Raw genomic sequence first — 19,573 nt, forward strand, 5'->3', positions numbered from 1 at the left:
CATAGGTTTAGTAGTAGTTATGTGTGAGTTGGGTTGTTATGTTCATGTAGAATACTAGACAAGAAACACATTCCAATAAAAACAAAATTTAACTTTTTATTAACGAAATTTAGATTGCTTCTAGAAATTAAAAATTGACATGAGCCAGGCTTACCCAATAGCCCCCTCGCAGGCAGGGGGCCACTATGTCAGCAGTGGGCATGGAGGGCCCGGTCGTGGGCTTCTCGGTTGTGGACGTGCCTGCGCAAGGAAGAGAAGCCCCCTGATAGGCTAGAATCGGCCCCTTGGCCTAACAGGGGGATGCTCTACCCCAGCCGGGAATGCCCATGGCTAGGCACATTCGCCCCTAGGCTGTACATGTAGCCCCCTCCATCCCCAACCTCCGCTACTCAGCCTGCCCAAGGGGTGAGGGCCAATGCCCAGAATCAACCCTCACCCCCTAAGCGGGCTAGGCTGCACGGATTGGTGCCATAGGCAGGCACACCTACACAATGACACACAACTTATGTGCGGGTACGCCCAACCGTGGGCATGCCCGACCACAGTCTTTGTTCCTGTGGGTAGGCACGCTAGGCCGTGGGCATGCCCGATGCGACACAATGGTGTGTTGCATACCGTCATGCCGCGGGTGGCCATGCCCATGCTTGAGCATGCCTAGCCATAGGCGCAGGCTTGTGGTTCGGTGCGCCGAGTTGTGGGCGTGCCCACCCTGGGAAAAATGTAAAACGACCCTTTGGATTTCCAAGGGGATGAATCTTGGAATCGACCCTCGATAGGCCAAGGGTCTGATTCCTGGAATTGACTTCCCAGCCCGCCAGCGACTTTTCTTGGAATCAACCCCGAATAAGCAAGTGGGGCGATTATGGGAATCATATCGCTAGCTTGTTGGGGGTCGATTCCCAAAATCGTCCCCTCACCTACCAGGGGCCGATTCCTAGAATTGCCCCACTAGCTAGGGGGGCAATTCTAGTGAGGCAATTCTAGGAATTAACCTTTTTTCCCCGAATGGGCACGCCCACGGCCACACGTGCCCAACCAAAAGCACATGCACGACACAACACTAAGGCACATTGGCCCCCTAGTAGGTGGGGGCTGATTCTAAGAATCGACCACTTGACATGGAAGGAGCCGCTTCTGAGAATTGATCCCTGGCCCACTAGGGGCTAGGGAAAAATGAAAAAATAAACGTTTCTTTTTCTAACAAATGGATTTTTGTTGTGTTCTTTGTATGAACCTAACATCCAACTTGTCATGGCGGTCGATGTGCATGTTTCTGGTCTTTTTTCATTTTTATATATATTTTTTTAGTTAAGCTATTGGTTTTCTTTATAATTTACTGATTTATATATATGTGTATAATTTTTGTAGGAAAATGGCATCAAGGAAGATTTCAATGAATATTTTTGGACCAAATTCTGCTAAAATTGGAGGTGGATCCTCAAAAAATACTCTTGAACGAGCTCGACCTGAGATAATAGCTGCAAATGTAGCAATTACCTCAAAGGATAAGAAGTTAATTTATTACTCGAAGAAATCACAAGTGAAGCATACATAACTTATATGGTTTGTGAAGGATAAGGAAGGAGAAAAATCTCCGCAATATTTATATGCTAATATCCCTAACAATAGTGGAAGTTATGAGGTGTTGGGAAAATCACTAGATATGTGTTTGATGACAAATAATGAAGTTGTTTGTGTACTTACAAAACTGCCCAAGTCACATGACAAGATTATTTATCAGTTTTCATTATTAATGTATGAGAGAACAGATGATTTTACAAAGATGTGTAAAGAAATCATAAATGAGATTGCGCAAGATATCATAAGTATTGTTATTTATATTTATGTGTTTTGAGTTATTGTAACTGTATCATTATATATTTTATCACTTAGTTTTTCTTGAGATATCATTTTTTTTGGCATAATTTTATTGAAAATCTTTCCATAATGTTGGGAGGAATTTATCTTACAGAGAAATATATTATGACAGTTGTCGACACTTTCTACCGAGGGTCAAAATAATATATGGAAAATAAGCAAAAAAACGTAATTCATGAGGATACAAAACTACATCCAAGGGATCAACAAACAATTCCTATAGTGGATAAATCTAGCAAAGCTAGGCATGTTACTTTTGAAGAGGAAGAAGTTGAAACTAAAGCTGAAGAATATGTTGTCATTACTAACGATGAAATTAGAACTGATGTTAGAAAGGAGAAGAGCCATGAAAGAACAAAAGAGAAAATTCCCAAGAATGTCTCTATTCTAATTGATGATGAGGATGTTACTTATCTAGAAGAAAATGTGAGGAAGAAAATAAACGTTGATCATTCTCAAAAAGTCATGGTCAGGAGTGAAGATTCTAGTGAAAATTCAAAAGAAAGAAGGGAAATCATTACACCAGGAGCCGATTTAGAGGATGGCATTATCAAAACGAAACAAAATGGAATTCAATTTCACTTGACAAATACAAACTTAATTGAGGGTGTTTTTACATTTGAGCCTAATGTCAGCCAAATATATGAGCCAAGTGAAGGACAATTTAAATATCAAATTAGAAAGCCACACTACCTGCATGTTCACATCTTGAAGACATTGATGAGGTACAATCCATATGCTCATGTGGTTGATGATGTGCTTCTTGTTGATCCAGTTAAAGTTCCCAACAAAGAAGAATTTGATAAGTCAAATTTTTCTAAATACAATTATTATGTGCTTGGGGGGAACCATTCTGTAGAAGTTCAACGCCAATTGATGGAGGAATACCCCAATAACACACATTTTGAAATAATGAAATGTATCATTTATGCTCATTTATCAAACACAAAAGCAAAATTATTAGCATGGGATCATAATACATATAATGAGTATAGGATGTCTATGACTTTCATCCAAAGTGTTAGAGTTATTCATAATTAATTTTAAGAAAAAAGTGGTGGGGATAAGACAAAGGTTAGTCTAGCATTTCAGAGGGAATTCTGTATGGAAATAGGCTACTAAGTTAAGGAAAAAATTAATTCAAAAGGCAACAAAGTAAATTATGACATATTTAAATGTATGGATAACACTTTCAAGTTTGCATTTATAACTGTAGAGATATGGGAATTGTTGATGATATTTTTAGTACATGGGAGAACATTGGCATTAAAAATCAGAAGGTCAAAAATTTTAAACCATTGATATGTAGCAGCAGTAAACCAGGTCATGAAATGAAGCTGCTTCTAGAAGATATGACTATCACACCTTGGAGAGAATTGGAAGCAGTGAATGATGAAAAACTTGTCAAAATAATATTATCTCGTGTGAAGTGAGGGGAATTATCATTGGACAAAATGTGAGGAATTTCAAAAGTAAGTTTCTTGAATTATTTTTACTTATTTCTAGATTATAATTTTCTTTTAAATATAACATATTGTTTTTGGTAATATTTGTTATACAAATCATTATATTAACTTTATTTTCTTTATCTATTTAGTCACAAGGTTTACATGAAAATACAAGAAGAAACGGTTCAATTGTTGAATGGAGATAGTTGGGATAATGTTGCACGCAACTACTGAGATTCAAGTTCTACATTAACACTATTTTTTTTAATCTTGCATTTAAAAGGGTATGTTGATTTATACATTCAGTTTTATTCATCTATATACTATTTTTATTTTATAACGTATACATATATTTGTTTATTTTATTAAATATGAACAAGGATGCAAATGGGGCACCAAATATTTTCAAAAGATTTATGGAAAAAAATAAAATGGAATGACTCAAAAAGTAGCATCTTGGTAATGATGAACTTGATCCAAGTCTTACTCATTTAATTTGGAATAGGCTTGATACTAGTCAATATCAAATAATACAAGGTGATTGTGGAGACATTGCTAAACTCATACCTAAAATGGATTATTCCATAGTTATTGCAGATATTCCCAATGGTTTCAGTATCCCAAACATTGACTATGATAGTGACCCTTTATACTTATCAAACTTTCAGTAAATTGGTTGCGGGATTTGTAGAAGTCTCAACATCACAGTTATGGAGATTTGTGACATTTCATCTAGACACAGAATTTGAAATGTTATTGGCAAGCTTCAAGGGGAAAGCAAACCCAAGGATACAGCTTACATGGTAAGATGTTGAAATTGTATGCTTGATTAATGTTAAAAATTTCATTTATGTACAATTTAATTGAACTTTTACTATTTCATGTTACACGCAAAAGTCAAATCTTATTAACCACGGGGATCAACCAATTATAAGTGATTGTGAGTTCATCCATTTTGAAAGTTGGACAAAAGACGATAGCTATAAGCCTATGCTTCTTAATTGGGTAGATGGAAACAATCATAGCCAGGTACTCGTTTGTGATGTTGTTGTAAGAAAACTAACATATGAAAATAAAGAAGCAAAAGGAGAGATAGTTAACATTTATCAAAAGCCACGCTCATTGATTAACTATCTTATAGACTTGTGTTCAAATGAAGGAGATTGGGTTCTGAATTTATTCTTAGCCTCACGTAAGCTTTATTATATAAAATTGAATTTCAATGTCATCTTTCTTAATTTATATTTAATTTTGTTGTTGTTTATTATTTTTTAATATCTCTCTCTCTCTCTCTCTCTCTCTCTCTCTCTCTCTCTCTCTCTATATATATATATATATATATATATATATATATATATATATATATGTATATATATATGTATATATATATGTATATATAATTTAAGTGTCTGTGTCTATATATATATATATATATAGACACACACACTTAAATTATATATACATATATAAACTGCTATAATAGAAGTATACTTTTTTTTTCTTGTAAATTGAAGTCTTCTATTAATGCATCAAGTTAAAATTTTCCAAGTACATCCACAAAATCCTATGAGTTTCACTCCTACCAAATTTGTTCGACAACAGTTCAAAACCCAAAAATTTAGATAACAACGATAAGATGCAAGAGAACAATAGATTAACAAGACAAAAAAAAGCCAAAATACATTCATAATAATGAACAACCCAATGTTTAATCTAAGTCATCCAAGTTAATTGGAGTCATATTATCTTGATCTCTCCCTAGAGATGGAGGCAACTTGTAGTCGTAGTGCACGTGCTCTTCCATGTGGGTGAGTACGTCATCCAAATGTTCGAGTGCCTCCAATGTGCGACACTAAATTTTCGAAAGACTTTCCAACTCATCATGAAGATGTCATTGAGTATGTTGAAGGTGATCCAATATTTTCAAGAACTCGTCGTGGTCCTCATGTTGAGATATTTTGAGTTGTTGTATGGTCAAGAGGAGGGACCGAATTAGTGAGTCTAAAGAATTTTGAGGATGGGAATCTGTGTGACCACGAGAGGAGGACCATGGAGCTAGAGGAGCTGAGGTGCCTAGTTATTGCGAGGAGCCCTCGAAAGAGTACACACTCATCCCTCCTTGATTGATAGAGTTTCATATACCATCCCTCCACATAGGAGGCAAAGCAACACTAAAAATGACCACCCAACTATAAACGAACCCAACCACCATGTAGAACCACCTTCCCTCTTCGAGAGAGAGACTATTCAGAAAAGACCAAGACATGAAAATTCCTCTTAATTCTAGACCCAAACACCACAATGCTCCCTATATGACAAGCCACCAAGGGACATGAAAACCTCAACTCTAGCCACAAGCTTTGAAACAAATAAGTAAAAGTGAAGGCCACTCAAACATAAAATCATGAGAAGCATACATCGAAGCAACAAAAAACACGAAATTGAACCAACTAGCATTTCCAAAATCCCAATTACACCTTACCAAACCTCGTATTGACAGTTAAAGGAACAAAAATCCACCCCTCTCTTTAGCAAATCCCATCAACAAAGAAAAACCACGAAACAAAACCAACACCACTCCAAGACAACCCTAGACCTTAACTTGAACATAAATTACCCATAAAATAAGACGGAAACTCCTCAAAGGAATAGTATGAGCAAGATTACCTCATAAATCCACTAAGAGGCATTTGAACCGCCCCAAAATCACTAGGGAGAATTTACAGAGAATTTCACCTTCGAGGTCATCCCAACATAGGCCATCGAGGAGGCCATCAAACCAACATTCCCATTTCACTAATGTACTAGGGTAAATGCGAGCAAGTCACAGACCTCGGGTGCGATGAGAATGCCAAACCTGTGCGAATAGAGAAGTCATCTCTACCAACAAACAAACACATTGTTGATACTCACCATATCTACCATTACATACCTCACTTTGAGCTAAGCCATTAAACTCAATAAATAGAAACCCTTATGACTCCAAGATCCCCATGCTTATTCATAGGAGTAAATTGCAACACTCGCCTTATTGACATACCATATGCATGTATGAGCACAAGATAGCCCCTTAACACACATTATATTGGGATGTGTGCACCCTCGTTGGGGAATTAGAAGTATAATATTTCAATAAAATATTAAAATTAAATATATAAAAGATACATATGTTAGTTAAAAATATATTATTTATTTTTTATTTTTCAATATGTATGTGTGTTAATTTTTTGTTTATACCATGAACAATTAATTGATATAAACTCATATATTTATAAACAATTATAATAGAAGTATAATATTTCAATAACATATAAAGCAAACATGTATATATTAAAAAACATTTTAATCTTCAAATTTTGTGGTGGTTTATATATATATATATATATATATATATATATATACATACACACAATTGGTTTTATGAGTAAAATTCACCACAATAATACAATTTTAGGATTTTTTGTTGTTTAAAATACTTTTTTGAATGCATAAATGGTGGGTACTTGAATTATGCACATTAAACAATTTAAACTCAAAATTTTAAAAATATCTATGAGATTTTGATTAAAATTAACCATAAAAATGCGGTGAAAAAGGCCATTTAATCTATAAATTATACTACACATATATAATTATAATTTTGAGTTTTATTATTATGTTGAAACTAATATTAAATTTTATTTTCATAATATTAATTGTTACTTTACTTTTGAACTTTAGAATCATCTAACTCAAACACTAACACAAACCACCTTGTGCATTATATTTTATAAACATTTAAATTAGTTTATCTTAAAAATACTAATTTATTTAACTTTAATGAAATTTATCCTTTTTTCTATATATTAAAATACTAAATACAATTATTTTAATATTAACTTACCTCATACTATAATAACTTGCACCAGAATTATATAGATTATTTACCTAATTAAAATTTTACTATCATCATTATAACCCGAAGAAAAACATATTTTCATAGGTTCAATGGAGATTAATGGGGATTGTTATTTACATAACTTATATAGTTATAACAAAAATGCGACAATCGTATTTTATCTAACAAACATATTAATAACATCATTTAATAAAAATTAGTATGATGCATTTTAATGAGTTTAGCAAGAAAGTGAGCTTTCACCTTTCACTTCCCTTTCAAATTATATTATAGTATAAATCATTTTAGCTTTTTGAAGGCTAAATTTAAGCAATTTATTAGTAAAAAACTATGGAAAACTAAAAAGCTATAAGCCTAAAACCATTATTATTGACAGAGTAAATTTTGATTTTTTTCTTGATTCATGTTTATTTAACAATTCTTTCTTAAAACTTGACTTGTGGTTTCCCTTCACCAAATTTGGTCAAACTACCTATGTGAATGAATCCCACTCACTCCAACCTCTACCGTCCAATATTATTCCTAAGGTATCCTTACAAACCCTATCACCTAAGTCTAACACTAATATTTATTTACAATTTCCTAAAAGTACGGACACCTTACCAAGTCTAACCAACAACAAAATTTCAAACTTCATTATATTTTCATTATATTTTTTCTCTTGGATTATTTCTGTAATCATCCTTGCAATGATCATTCCCTCATCTACTTGAATCATACTTTAGCTTCTCGCATCCTCTTCATTGCTCCAACATTGTCTTGTTCCCACCAATTATCTACATAGCCATCGCTTATTAATTTTCTTTACGAGGTGTATTAGGACTCATACTTCACATTACACATTGCATAACTAGCCACACCACGTGATCATGTTTTGGGTAAATTTCCATTAGATCCATTTTGTTCAAACACATCTCTACATTCTCATGACTATGCACCAATTGGTTCCACATGGTTGTTTCCATTTCCTCACATCATGGGTAGTGGAGCATTGATTGATGCACTTGTCCACCCTCATTGTAACATGCTTCACACTAACCACATGGATTGAAATCTCAAACCTTAGTGGGTGTTTCCCCTTGAGCAATTATGAAGGGCTCTTGCATCCAAAACTTGAATCAATCTCTAGGATCTTCTCTTCTTAGAGACCGACACACAAAGACACCACCTATGACACATCTTTTAGTGTTCACTACGCTTTTCTAACCATCACTCTGAAGTAGATTCTCGAATTTTTATTGCTTGTATACCATTATTGGCATTAACATGATAGATAAGCTACAATTTCCCATTCAAGAGTTCTTTGCTATTGTATAATGACACCCCATTGTAGTTGACACCATTACCAAGCAACATATGTGCCAAGAAAGATTGATTAAGAGTATAGAGCAACGTTTGCTAGCATCATGGGATCTAGTCTCTAGTTATCATCCGAACATGAGACGAATATCTCATCATGGGATCTAGTCTCGAGTTATCATCCGAACATGAGACGAATATCTCATCATGGGATCTAGTCTCGAGTTATCATTCGAAAATGAGACGAATATCCCATGTTAAGGTTGTTGTAGACCACAACAAACTCATGAGGGTAACCCTCATTGAGCCTTATGATATTTTGTACAAGGAGCTCCATAGAATTGTTATGCACAAGGGCATCCACAAGCACCTCATTTGCCTACATGATTTTCAACTTCTTGAGCTCATAGTTTTATACCACTTGCATTCGTGAGAGTGAAGCTATGCCTAGCTCCACTACCCATTTTCCCTACTTCTCCGACATTTCCACCACTTACAAGATTCAATATAGAAGGATTTTCCCCTTTTCATGAATTGCACATACGATATCCTTCTAGTATACAGTCTTCAGTCCTAACACCCTTGTAAATTATCTTTCCATGCTATACTTCTTTGTCCTCGATTTTCCTCATTGTGACAAGTAGACATGTCAGTCCACTTTTGCCACTATTACACTCACCATTGACACATCAGAGAAAATAAATCTTTATCAACATAGGCATCCCCTAAAGTCAACATTGGGCTCTAATACTAAATGTTAAAATTAATAAGAGCTCAAAAAACAATTAAAAAATTTAGAGATAAAATATTAAAAGTTAACTAATAATGCAACACATAACATCTAAATATTAACACCATCTTTATTTAGGAAAAACCTAATTCTAGTGAAAAATCTAACTAATGGAATTCCATTAGATCCCTTGAATAAAACTCCAAGTGATCCTTCACCACTCCCCTCCATGGAACATTATAATAGACTTCCTTTGAGTATTTTAAAAGGTGAGTTACATGTAATCCATAGGCACAAAACTGTGGGATACCAAAAAACTAGGAGCCTAAAGCCACTACCATGTCAACTTTGACTATTTCCCCAAATCAAAACTAACAATTAAACAAATAAATAAAAAATTAGACATTAGTACCATGGATAGATTTCAATAGCATGAGTTAATGCCCATAAATTTTCTTATAAAATCCATCCTTTTCTATTGAATAGCCTTGGATTACATTGCAAAGTCAATGCTAAATAAAATAAAAAAGTTACATCTTTCTACCTATGGTCATGAACCAAAGAAGAAAACACCCCTTAAGTAGTTAAATTAGGCACATTATATTAACCACAAAATATTTGGCAATGGGGTTTCCAAAATATATGTTTTTTTTGGAAGGCCCTATTGTCCAAGGGAATCTAGAATTTCATCTCATTAAACACACATGAAAAAATTGTATACCTTAGAAATATATTAGCCCACAAGACATTGTTGTCTAAATCCAATATAGTCGAAAATGGTACACAAGGAACTCAAATTTTTGGAAGGATATGGTTATGAACTTTGATATGATAAGAAAATACATAGCTTGGATGATGAGGAATCGATAAAATGTCCTCTTGGGAAATGATTTTATTGTCAAGTTATTAGAAGAGGATCATCTTCCATAGGATCTATACATGTGTTTCAAAAAAATCTAAGATACTATTTTAATCTTTAATTCATTCTAAACGGAATTTAGATCAAGTTGGAAAATACTAAAATCCATCCAGCTAGATAGGATAAATGCATTTTCATAGAATAGGTATAGACAAATTATGATATCCAATTATATATTCTTATGGGAGGAACAAGGAATTATGGTATGGTATAGGTGAAAATTTTGGTAGGTATTTCTATAAGTGAGTCTCCGCATTGTTGTTCCTAAATCTGCTTGGTTATAGAGAGTATCCAAAAGCCTTATGCAGCACCAAAATTCAAAATATTTACATGGATGGTACTCCCAAAATAAATTTTCACATGGAATGACGTTATCAAACGAAGGAATGTAGGTCCTAGTATGTGCGTCTCAAGCTATAAAATATTAAACTAGTCTTATTCCTCTTTCTATCTTGTCATTTTTACTATAGATGTTTAGAGTGTGGTAATGGCTGCTCGATGTTGTCCTTCTCAATTTATAAAATGTTGAACTAGTTTTATTCCCCTTTGTATCTTGTGACTTTTACCATAGAATTTTAGAGTGTGATAATGGCTCTAGAATGATTCCTAATCTCAGATGACCCATTAAGGATCTATGAAATTAGTAATTTGAAATAAAGAAATGGTTGGAGCCCTCCTTACTCTACCTTTGCATTTCACGTGGAGTAAATGGATCACAAAGAATGTTGTCATATTCTATTCTCAAACATCAAAGCCATTGCTCTGCCACAATTTACATGTTAAAATTACCATTGAGTTTACACATCACATCAACAAATAGGACAAAGACACCACAATTCACAATGCCCATAGTCATTAATAGATCTATCCCTTTCTACTTTTACAATGGCACCTCTAAGAAAAATTGTTAGTGGTTTAGGAGGCATAATCCTCTTTGAAATTACACCTTCAGTTTCAAATGAGGTATGGAGTATTACACAAATAATTATGATAAGCTCTTCTCCTTCACTTCGAATTTGGCACTTGAGAACAACATCAATACACTTGGAGTTTTCTCACACAAAGATATTTAGAATCCGGTAAAAAAACAAGGATCCTTGCACATATCTAAAATTGTTCCATGTTTTCAATAAAAGCCCATTATTTTCTGTGAAGCTTCTCCTCAATCTCTATCACACTATGATTGGGTAGAAAACAAGGATCATTACACATATATAAAAATGTTCCATGTTCTCCTCAATGTCTATCGAGCATATCTATAGGGAACAAAATGCAGAAAATGACATTCATGCAAAGCTAGCATTTTGACTTGCGAAGTGGTTATATACAACTCACTCATAAAGATGAAGAAAGTAATATCTCTAACCGGAAGATCATTAATTTTTCTTTTTCTCATACCCACACACATGTAAGCCACGATGTCAAACCCTCATCCGTTCGCTAATGCTACTGATCGAGGATTGTGATCAACTCTTGCGGGATATTTGAGTATGGTTGATACCTAGATTCCACGACAAGGTTTGAACTACTCTAAGAACTACATATTATATTTTGTTGAACTATTGTAAACATATTACTAAATATATCATCAAGCCCACCTAGAAGGGCTTATCTCATTTATAAATTTTGAATTTTACATGAGTAATGTTGTTGTTGATACTTTTATGTGGAATATATATGTGATTCTAAATTTAATTAGAGGTGGGGTTAGGGTTGAAGGTTGAATTCTAATCCCATAATGAAATAAAATAGGAAAAAAGTTGAAATATGTAATCTAAAAGTGAAAATAATCAATTATATATATATATATAGTTAATAAGCATAAAGTATATAAAATTTTATAATTTAAGTAGTCAAATCAGGTAAAAGAGCTCTTTTCCTTATGTCTTAGCTAAAGTATAAATTGAAATAAAATTATTATTATTATTACTTTAAAAACTAAATTATATATTAAAAATAATTTTATATATTATTATTAGTTCCTCTCAAAGCATTACTTTAGCAATGGATTTTCTTTTGACTACTCATTACATGAGCTTTGATTAATATATATATATATATATATATATATATATATATATAATTAAAAAAACTAATTTGTAATATTATTATTGATTCATAATTTGAAGGTCAAATTTCCATTTTCACCACACAGATAATAGGATAGTGAAATAATCATTTTTTTAACCAGATTCTATACCACCAACAAAAAATTTTGCACCTACATTTTCCCTTTCGTTAACCTAACTATTTTTAGGTTCTCTGTGAGTAGATAAAGACTTACATTTTCCCTTTCATTAATGTAACTATTTGTGAGCTCTCTGTGAGTAGATAAGAGGCAGAAAACAAAATGACAAGGAATCCTCTTTCAAATATCTCGTAGTAGGTAGAAATAAATTCATTGTTTGCCATACCAAGAGCATAGAGGGGCATTTGCTTTGGCTGGTCATGTAACAAGTTTTCATACAGACTTCAAAGTGGGCAAGCACTGAATTTCATAGTTATTAAAAAGGAAAATCGATTCGAAGCTATAATATCACATTTTAGTTCAAGATGAATTCGTCGTTGAATACTTATAAGTGGAATGCGGGTCGTTCCTTTTAGGTTTTCTTTCTCTTTTATTGGATCGACCTAAATTGATTCTTTATTATGTTTTGTTTTTTCTGTTTAAATCTAGAATAATTGGTAATTGGTGAGAGTTAGATCGAGGATCAAATATAATTGGCTGCCACTATAAACCTAGGCTATGTGCAACAGCCTGCAAGCTGTACAATAGAAGGAAACATTTGCCTCAACAAGAGGCCAAACCTACAATAGCACGAAACTTATGCCTTAACAAGAACCCAGACTCTGCTATGGGGTGGCCTACTCTGCTAGCCAAGACACAAGAAGTCATATATATACTCAATGAGATTTGAACCCTCATCTCGTGGGTTTCACCCAGCTAAACTTACGGTTAAACCCCATATCACTATATAATTCTTTATTATGTTTTGTTAACACCATTACAAAGTTAGATAGACTAGTAGCTACCAAGCCCTTTTATGCCCTTTTATGAGACAATAGCTAAATAAGAGAGGGAGCTCCCATAATGGTAAGTAAGGTTGGTTACAAATCCATTATTACATAAATCTTTGATATTTTTGTTGATATAGTATGACTGTAATATAGTGTGTTAATTCAATCTTTGATTATTACTATTGTATCACTAGTAAACAGTTGGAAATAATTAATTCCTACTTGTCTATGGTTGTAATTTTCTAATTGAGGAGTTTGTTCCTACATAATAGGAATAAGCTAGAATATAGTTTCTCCTAGTTTAGTGTGTGGTTGAGAGAATCTCTCAACCACACTACTGTACGTCTAAGATAGCATTCCTATCTTGAGACTATTGATTGTATAAATATGTGTGTAATTTCCTCATTCAACAATTAATAGAATATATTTTGAGTGACTGCAATTTTATCTTGGTATCAGAGCCCGTGAGGGCCTGGCCCCTCCTGGGCTTGGCCCTTCCTGGGCATAGGATTTAAGATTTGTTTGTCCATTTTTTAGTCCTGCCATGTAGAAGGAGAGATGCCCCGAGTTGGAGAAAACACCTGGTGTGGCTGCTGGGAGCATCGTGTTGTTGTCAAATCTCGGTTGCCTTGATGAGCCATCTACACAGGTTGAGTGATGCATCTCGTAGGAGGATGCAGCAGCTCCACGAACGGATCCCGCAGTCTCTGTTGCCCTCGTCTGATCTCTGCGGGAGCCGATCATGGAAGTGCAGAGAAGCGGAGGTGATCTGTGGCAGTATAGTGGAATAGATACGAGCTGCAGGAGGAGAGAATTTGTTTCCGGTTGAAATGACTCGAGACTCGAGTCGAATGATGGGGCGGTAGACTGCCAAAGTTTGATCGCTGAAGAAGGAGCTGCTTGGAGTGGCCTAAGGTCCGTAGGAAAACATAAGCATTTTTTTTCCGCTGGGAAAAAGAAAAAAACTTGATGCTAGACTTCAATGGTCAGACTATTGTGGTGAATCTGATGTGATTGCGGGAGATCTCGGATACACATCCCTGGATGTGTGGCTGTGTGAGAACCCGCGTAATCCTGTGGGTGAGTAGCAGCGGATCCAGATTCAATCGAAGGAATCAAAGAATTCTTTGTGAAATTTTTCAGCGGATATCGAGACAGCAAGCCGAGGGGGTGTCGGAGAAAGCCGTGGGCAGAAACGAACTGAGGAGGGTTTTCTCGACCTTCGACAAGAATGGCGACGGGCTTATCAACATTCAGGCGATGAATTTGAAAGGGACACTGCCTGCGGATCTCAACAAGCTGAGCGCCCTGAATTCGATTAGCATGGAGAGGAATTTGTTGTCAGGGTCGTTGCCCAGTTTCAGCGGATTGTCGAATCTGCAATCGGTGTTTCTTCGCAGCAATGCGTTTGATTCCATACCGGCAGATTTCTTCCACGGGCTCACGAGTCTGCAATTTTATCTTGAGCGGTATGGAATCAAGGGGCACTAGTCGGTGGAGGGGGTGGTGCTGGTGGCTAGTCCAGTGGCAGCGTATTACCAAAGAAATTCAAACGCAACTATTATGGCTTGTCCATCACCATGCTAACCGGCCCTCATTTCAAACTGATCCGGTGGTTGGTTTTGCGAATGCAAATACTACTGAGGTCTTTTGATCACGAGAATATGGGGATCAATTTTTAATGCTACAAAGACATTCCCGTTGAGACCAGTGGTGACGACTTCCCTCCTCGGGTTAACACTTTCTCTGAGATCGACTTGGAAGAGAGCCTGAAAAACAATATACGAAGGATCCACAGGCTTTGGAGTGGGACTCCGCAGTCCCCTGAGAAGAGAGAGGAAGCCCGCTGCTTCTGGCAGAAAGGTTGACTGATTTCTCTTGCTTTCGGGCTCATTGAAACCTGTCCCTCTTTAATGGAGTGCCCTCGATCTGAAGTGCGATTGGGTCATTTGATCAACTCAAGGTTTTGGCGAGGAGGCCATCTTGGGATACAGAGGGCCCGCACCGTGCCCAGTGGCGATGGAGAAGAGAACACTTTGCCGACTCTTTGGGATGCCCTTCCCTCCATAGTCGTCGTGGGAGGACAGAGTTTCCGGAAATACTCTGTGTTGGAGAGCATCGTTGGAAGGGATTTTTTACCGTGTGGATCAGGTATTTCTAATAGACGGCCACTTGTCCTTCAACTTCACAAGACTGATGAAGGCAGAAGGGACTACGGCGAGTTCCTTCACCAACCCAGAAAGAAATACACCGACTTTGCACTGGAGAGTGGCCGGTTGTGCTGGTTAATGTGCGCATCATGCTGGTGAGCAAGATGGAGAGGCAGGGATATGTGTTGCTAAGGAAGGCAATTGCATCAAAGTCAGATCGACTAACAGAGATTATATAGCGTGAAGATGCATAGTGGCCTATGTTCAATCCTATGAACACTGGTGAAAAGCGTGGATAGCTCATCTTGGAGAGTGGTCAGACTTTGTGGTGATCTGCCCAGCACGTTCGAACCTCGATCAGACTTTCTGTGTGGCAATGTTTGGTTATATGAATGGTGGTGAAAAGTGTGGATAACTCAGTTGGGAGCACAGTAGAAGTGTGGTGTGGTGATCAGACTCCTATTTTGGTGGCGTAAGTTGGATCAATTGTTGCAGTGAAGCAATGGAATTGTTTCGTTGTTTATGCAGTTGCCACACATTGTTGCATTGTTCCTAGTCGTGGAGTGTTTCAATACAATGGAGTTACCAGCAGTGGAGTTAACCGCCTATTGCAGTGTTGCTACTGGAGGTGTGCGATGATTTTTCTGGTTTAAATCTGGGCGCCGAGGGAGGCAATCCGCTTTATGATGGATCGTGGAGGGGATCGTATCTGTTATTTTATCTGCTATGTTTAATTTCCTCAGATATTTGAGGGAATAGATCCCGGTGATTGGTGCGAGATTGTCTGCTCAAACTCAGTCAGAAGAGAGGCATCGCACGTGTGACAGTGTTGTCCACGTGGAGTTTGACTGAATCTCTAGCAAGACAGCTTGATGTGCTGCATGGGGGTCGGATCTGCTGGTGTGCTGCGTGAACCATGGAGATCGTTGGCGAATCTTCTGCTGCTAGATCACTTATACGGTTAAATTTTACGAGACGATTTCACAACAGGTCGATTCGATTGCTCAGCAATACAATATGACTGAATTGGTGCAGTCTTTCAAGCATTTTGAGATCAAATCCAAGCCCAACGAGACTTCAACCACTTCGGCGCTGGCGATACCGCCTCATCCCATCACGCAGAAGCTCCAGAACATTCGGGTCAGGGCACATAACAGGGATTTTGGAGCAATTTATACAGAAGTAGAAGGCATCTTCAGCGATTTGGCGCTTTCACCCGAGGTTTTAATGGAGAAGGCCAAGGGTTTTGCACTTCAGAGCTTGGAAGTTGTTAAAAGGGTTTATGCGAGCGGCACCATGGTTATGATAGGAAGCACGAATCTGGTGCTTTCTATCGGGGTTTCAATTGCTTCTGGTGCGGCAGGGGTTTTGAACTTTTTCTCTGAGTCTATGGTTTTCTTTTGGCTGCTGTACTATCTTATTACATCGGAATCTGGTGCGATGACTGTGGAGACGCGATCTGCTGCAAAGGAAGCGTGGATCTGGAACGAAGGGGCCGAAGGTACGTGCTCACAGTGGCCGTTGAGATCGGTGTAGCCGCTGCCAAGCTGTGGTGTGGAGGTCGAGCCGGAGGCCGACCTGTGTGAGTTTCAATCCACGAGATCGAAGCACCGGAAAGTGGAGTAGATTAAATACTCCTCGTTGGTTGAGGAGTATTTACAGCTGGTTGAGGTGGAAGAGTTTCCATCATTGTGAGATCATCAGATCATCACGTGTGTAGATTAGTAGTTTCGAACAGTAGTGAAAAGAAAACCGGAGACTTCCCTGGAGGCAGAGAAAGCCTGGGCGGAGGATTTCTTTTACTTGGCAAGGTGCTATGGAGGCCATCAGTTTGAAATGAGGGCCGGTTAGCATGGTGATGGACAAGCCATAATAGTTGCGTTCGAATTTCTTTGGTAATACGCTGCCACTGCAACAGTAAAATGTGGTATTTATAAATGTTTTGGAATTATAATCATTGAGCTTAGCTAACTCAATGGAGTGATTTTGTTAGAATTAGCTACTCTAACAAATCATGCACGTAAATCCAAGACAATTAAATCAGAAAGATGATGCAAATGTGGTGGGTAACAAGGTTGAATTGCACCAAATATTAATTTTGTGCAATAGTGATATCAAAGGAGCAACGACAACGTTTATGGTGGACAACAAAGTAGATTTTTTGTTTGACTTAGTGTGGTTTGTGGAATAGACTCCCTAGCATGTTATTGTAATAGTCATTGTATGTACCAGAAACTCCAAATGTTGAATGTAAGCCTTGTAAAGGCATTTGAAAGTTCATGGTGATCTTAAAACCACTTTGTAATGGTTTATGGTCAGCCTGAAACCATCTTTTATCACTTGAAAGTGAGGGTTGGTGGTGAGCCAGAAACCATCTATATAGTCTTTGTGACTGAAGTGCCTTTGTGGTTGAATGGTTGGTGGTGAGCCATAAACCATCTATATGGTCTTTGAGGCTCAAGTTCCTTTTGAAGCTAGCTTGCCTGTGTGGCGGAATTGCCTGTGTGGCTTAAAGTGCCTTTGTGACTGTGTGTACACGAGAGCTTTGTGCTCGTAGGAGCAGGTGGACTACAGAACACATGGCTGAGACTCAGATGATTTTCTCTGAGTAGAAGGGGATTGGCGTTTTTCGCGCTAACAGCAATGCGAGGAAGGCCAACTGGCGCGTCTGCTAGGCCATTAATCGCGCCAATGGGTGCGGGTTTTTTTGTTCAGGATCGCGCCAATTCACCTTCAAGGGGATCCGCGGGATCGGAGAAGTTATGGATGTGTCCGAGGGCGGCAGATTGTGTTTTTGGAGGTTTTGTACATGCAATTCGTGTGATGATGGTGGATTTGACTATCATGGCAAGTACTCATTAAGGGGGGGAGTTGGAAATAATTAATTCCTACTTGTCTATGGTTGTAATTTTCTAATTGAGGAGTTTGTTCCTACATAATAGGAATAAGCTAGAATATAGTTTCTCCTAGTTTAGTGTGTGGTTGAGAGAATTTCTCAACCACACTACTGTACGTCTAAGATAGCATTCCTATCTTGAGACTATTCATTGTATAAATATGTGTATAATTTCCTCATTCAACAATTAATAGAATATATTTTGAGTGACTGCAATTTTATCTTAAACATATAATTTGTGCTTTCTATGCTCGTGAATTTGTGTATTGTCATATGTCGTCCTATCATTTCCCTTATGGATGCAATATTCCAGCCTAATTGGGTGAGTAATAATGTAATTTTCTTTTATATGTGAAAACCTAATAAAAGAGTATTACTTGCCTCTTCGACATAATTTTCTTCTCATATTTTTGTCTTCTATTATTTAGTAATAAAATGGAAATATGTAAATTCCCTGTCTTATCAAGTGGATAAAACTCAGCGGAAAAGGCCCAAAGAACTTATTATCGTGCAGCTCTGAAATTTTGGTGGTCAGCTGCCAAACAGATTTTTACGTACAACTTGTTACATTTAATTGTCCTCAATTTTTTCGTAGCTTGAATTTTTGAACAAATATATTTTTTGAAGTGGTCATAATATAGACAGTAAAGATCTTATAATCTTCCAAACACCGAGGCTGTTAGGAAAATAGACTGGAGATCTGCGAAGTATACCTTTTAAAGAATAAGATAGACCTTAAATGAATAATATCAATTTTCTTTGCAGTCCACCAATTATAAGAAACAGATCCAAGAGATGGGGATACCGAGATGTGTCAATTTCATTGAGCTGTGAAGACTAAAGAAGTAGTGGGGATACTAAAGAGTGTCAATTTTAATTCCCTAATCTCATGATTTATTTTTCCATTATGAATCTTATTGTGATTTTCATTATATACACAACGTTAATAACTTGGAGACTTTCAATTTTGTTGGGCCATGTTATAATATAACTGACAAGCATGGTAATTATTTTCAAATCATGTTTTTATTTTCCATAAATATTTTATTTAATTAATAAAAAAATACAAGGAATTAAGTCATTTTTTTACCTTTAATGCAATAAAAACTACATATCATAAAAGTATAGGCAATATAGTAGAATAGTTGATACTCTAGTTTTTAATTCACAAAAAACACAATTGATTTTTTAATTTTAAATTTGCAAGTAATATAAGTGTAAATGTAAAAAAAAATATGTAAAAAAAAAGGTAAGAACAAAATTTTTGAATGACACAATAGAGTAATCAATTTTGAATAATACACACAATCCATAGAGGGTGCAAATATATGGATTGC

This window comes from Pinus tabuliformis, chromosome X (assembly GCF_031772625.1).
Source record: "Pinus tabuliformis cultivar Carrire ecotype Pingquan chromosome X, CPIR1, whole genome shotgun sequence".
Lineage (NCBI taxonomy): Eukaryota > Viridiplantae > Streptophyta > Pinopsida > Pinales > Pinaceae > Pinus > Pinus tabuliformis.